The sequence below is a fragment of the Dipodomys spectabilis genome, unplaced genomic scaffold (genome assembly GCF_019054845.1).
Source record: "Dipodomys spectabilis isolate Male_0828 unplaced genomic scaffold, ASM1905484v1 ptg001259l, whole genome shotgun sequence".
Lineage (NCBI taxonomy): Eukaryota > Metazoa > Chordata > Mammalia > Rodentia > Heteromyidae > Dipodomys > Dipodomys spectabilis.
In genome coordinates, this window is record NW_024871936.1 from 36,201 (window position 1) to 40,958 (window position 4,758).

Here is a 4,758-nt window from a genome sequence, read left to right on the forward strand (position 1 = left end):
AGTAATCCCACTGCTGGGCATTTAACCAGGTGGCCACAAGCAAGGCCACACTAAAGCTACCACCAAAATTATGTTTATCACAGTATTATTTACCATAGCTAAGATATGGAATCCATCCAGATGCCCCTCAGTAGATGAATGGATCAAGAAAATGAGACACACACACACACACACACACACACACACACACACACACACACACACACACACATGGAATACTATGCTTTCATCAGAAAGAACGATACCACCTCATTTGTAAGGAAATGGAAGTTCTTGGAAAAAATTATATTAAGTGAAGTAAGCCAGACTTAAAGAAACATAGGTCCTACGGTTTCCCTTATTTGTAATAATTAGTTTACACCAAGGATAATCTCATGTCCTATGTTGAGCATACAACATTATTGCTATATTGTTTGTTATTATTTCTGCAAACAGGCAGGTATATTTAAAGAATTATGCTCATCTTATCCATTACTGGAGGAAGAGCATCCAAAAGAGCAACCCCTACTAGGAAGAACAACTCCTACTTATTTAGCTTCATTCCTATGTAAGGCCAGTGTTGTCCCCTGTATCCTCATGCTGTACATTACAACTCTATACCGGTTCATCCTGTATATCTACTATCTTCTACATTGTGACCTAAATGCCCCAGCAATTCCACTTTGCTTTACTTTTCAAAAAATTTCACTCTTAATGTTTGAGGTTGGTGTGTGTGTGTGTGTGTGTGTGTGTTTACAAAAATCAGAAGACAACATTTTTCCTCATTTACAATATATCTTTCAGGTCATTATAAGTTGTGGCTAATGGGAGAAGTCTCTTGCTATTTTAAGGATGAAACAGAAAAATATATTTGTGCATGCACCACAGTTGTTTATTAGTCTGTAGTTGAACACTGAATTTCGATTTATATCTTGGCTGTTGTTGTGAATAAGGTGAATAACAATGAACTACAGATATATTTATGAGTTACCCAGAGAGAAATAATCACATGATTGGTGGGTCAGGTGATATTTCAACTTTGGATTTCTTTAGAAAACTGCATACTACTTTCTACAAGGAGAGTATTAACCTCTATTTTGACCAAGAGTGTAGAAAATTTCCTTTTCTCCACACTCTCACCAGCCAACCTTATTACCTTTTGAGTTTTTTTAAAGGGCATGTTTTTAATGTGTGCAATACCCAAGATGACCTCAGACCCAAATCCTTTTACTCCAACCTCCTAAAAGCTTCGAATTACACGTCTTTACCACCACACCTGGTTCCTTTGATTTTTTTTGATAAGAGTTATAATAGTTATGAAGTAGTATCATAGTAATTTTGAATTGCATTTCTCTAATGACTTTTGTTTACAAAACATTAAGCCAGCATAGAAGTTGTATTAAACACAACTTTGTAAACCCACTGGCGATTTTCAGAGCTTTTTGGTAAACATATCTATTCAGAAATTTTGACAATTTTTAATCAAGTTTCTTGTTAATCTCATCTTTAATCTCTCTGTACAAAATCAATAATTTCAAGGTAGTAGAAAGGAAAAAATAAAGCAACTCCTAACATTTTTCAGTTTTCAATAACATGATATTGCTTAAATCATTTTCTGTTAATGCTTGAGACTATATAACTCAATTTAGTTATACCTTATACAAGGCTATGTATTTTATTTTACGTTGATTTTTCTTTCCAAAGCTTGTGTGACTAATTTCCCTTGGTTCCTTTCTGTCTCATGTAGTTCAGATTTCAAACTGAAGAATAAATGGAAGGAACAAACAAAATAAATACAGTTCCTCTCATCTGATGATGCCTCTACAAGAATGAGGAAAGACCTATGATAGAATATCAAAAAGACAATTCATTCTTCTAGGTCTTCTTTATCTTTGTGATGTAACTTAAATGATGTAACTTAAATGGAAGGAAGCAAACCAAAAACTTAGTTCCTCAAATCTGATGATGCCTCTACATGAATGAGAAAAGACCTATGATAGAATATCAAAAAGACAATTCATTCTTCTAGGTCTGCCTTATCTTTGAGATGTAATTTAAATGATGTAAAACACAATATACTGCTCAGATACTTTTGTTTTATCAGTTTTGTACATTTTCTTTTGGACTTCATCTCAGTCTACAACATTCCTTCATTATTATGTCCCTTATATTTTTACACTAACAAGACTTAAGATAACCAGTTTGATTTACAGCATGAGAAGTTATCTACCCGGCTTCCTTGGAAGTAGAGCATGATTAATAGATAACATTGCTCACTACATGTAATGGTTTCTGTAATACTTATGACATTCTATTTAGTATTTAAAAAAAAACTTCTGGCTAAACTCAAAGCTCATGCATAGAAGTTTATGTTAAGTATTTTACAAGTTTTATTTCTCTTAATTCTTAAGATAACATTTGCTATAATGCTAATGTTATTACTATTTTAGTGTTGGGAAAAATTGTAATTAAAGGCACTAAGTGCATGGTCCAAAGACACACAGTGAGGAAGGAAATGAGTCAAAGTTTCCAAAAGTCTTTCAGCAATACACAAAAGGTAGGTAAATTCTTTCCATTCTCTTACACTCTCAATTCAATATTCATATTGTCCAAGAAATTATAGCATAGCAAATATTGCCCATCTTGATTGTTTTCTATCACATTTTGTCTTCAACACAGACTGTGTTGGTGACATTGGATTATCATGCACAGAGCTGAGCTTCTAAATTGAGGTCCAAAGAGAAACAAATTTCTTCTGTCCCACAGTTCCAGTTTCCTTTTTTAAAAAGTACCAAAACTTTTAAATATCATCACTTACTATCTTTTAAGAATCCAAAAATGAAATAAATTCACATTTAATCAATCCAAAATGTTTTAAAAGTAGGAGATAATTAAACAGGCCCCCATGAAGTAAATTTTCTTCTACTTTTAAAATTATGCTGAAAGCCTTGTATTGGCTAGTCACACCTGTAATCCTATCTACTCGGGATAGCTACTCAGAAGCCTGGGATCTGTGGATAACCATTGGAAGTCAATCAGGGCCAAAAAAAAAATTTCATGAAATTATTTTTCAAAATTTTTAATGAACTAGCAAAGACCCAGGAAAGAAAATGTAGCTCATATAGTACCTCACCAACCTAGAGAAGAAAGGCCTAGCAAGACCTTTAAGCCCTGATTTCAAACTCTGAGCATGCCAACACACATGCATGCACATGCGTTCACGAGCACACATTTTTTCCCTTCCCCTCCCCAAATTAGAGAAGCGTACATACAAGAGGCAGATGCACCAACTTCAAACACAGAGAAAACAAGGGTTATAGCGTGGGGGAGGAACATACAAAGAAACGAAAATTCACATCGCACATTATAAGTACGTTAGAAACAATAGCAAGAAACAAAAAACTACTTGTTTCCCTATCGTGGGGTTCAATTCCCTTAACATTATCATTTCTGTTCATATGCACATAGCTTTTGACCTTGTCTGCTTAACCCAGACATATATTCGTTATTGAAAATAAGGGAAACCATGGGACCTGTTTATTTGGACTTGGCTTACTTCACTTAATAAATTTTTTTCCAAGTCTTTTCGTTTCCTAACAAATGGGGCAATGTCATTCTTTCTGATGGAGGCATAGAATTCCCTTGTGTATATACATCACATTTTCTTGATCCATTCATGTAGTGGGGACAGCTGGTTGGTTCCATATCTTAGCTATGGTAAATAATGCTGCAATAAACATAGTTGTGCTGGTAGTTTTAGTATGGTCTTGTTTGTGATCATTTAGTAAATCCCCAAAAGTGGGACTGCTGGGTCAAAGGGGAGCTTTATGTGGAATCTTTTGAGGAACCTCCATAATGCCTTCCAAAGTGGTTGAACAAGTTTACACTCCCACCAAGAATGTTGTATGGTTCCCTTGTGGCCACATCCCCTCCAGCATCTGTTGTTGTAAAAATATGGAACACACCACGAATTTGCATATCGTCCTTGCGCAAGTGCCATGCTACTCTTCTCTGTATTGTTCCAATGTTAGTGTATGTGTGGCTGAATTGAGCACAGAATATTTTTTATATCAAAAGTGCAATTGTGGGGGCTGAGAAGGTGGCTCAGTGGTAGAGTGCTTGCCTTACATGCATGAGGCCCTGGGTTCGATTCCTCAGCACCACATGAGCAAAAAGAAAAAAGCTGCAAGTGGAGCTGTGGCTCAAGTGGTAGAACGCTAGCCTTGAGCTGAAGAGCTGAGGGACAGCACCCAGGCCCAGAGTTCAGGCCCCACGAATGGACCCCCCCCAAAAAAAGTGCAGTTGGATTTTATTAAACTAGACAATTCAACAAAAAGTAAGTTCAAAAGAATTGTCATGAAATTTTAGAACCATATATTTCTTACATAAGCACAAATTTAAGAATAAAGTCAAGATTGACATGTCAAAAACAAAATAATTCCAGATATTTGTTGCTCAAGAAATGTGTAGGAGGGGGATTCAATTATTCTATACAAGGCACCTGTCATAATGAACACTGCACCAAGTGTTAAGGTTTGTTAAAAGTTTTAATGTTTTAAATATATTTAATTTTGGGAATTTGTTTACATATGCCAAAATTAGGACTGTTTGGCAGGTATAAAACTTTTCCATAAAGTATTTAAGATTTATTGTAGCAGACATATACTACCAAGTATGTACATTTCAGAGTTTCGAGAAACTTTATCAATGAGAAGTTGCAAAGTTTTTGTGTAAAGAAGCAGAATGAAGTGTTAACACTTTGTTAACTACACAGGCTGT

The 4,758-nt window shown here is 35.2% G+C and overlaps 1 non-coding gene across 1 annotated transcript; it reads right to left on the reverse strand.

The window, feature by feature from the left end:
* Positions 1 to 3,927: 3,927 nt before the first annotated feature.
* On the reverse strand, positions 3,928 to 4,034 carry LOC122103007. The gene has a single exon (XR_006146667.1). It is a non-coding gene; the product is annotated as a U6 spliceosomal RNA (small nuclear RNA).
* Positions 4,035 to 4,758: the final 724 nt, after the last annotated feature.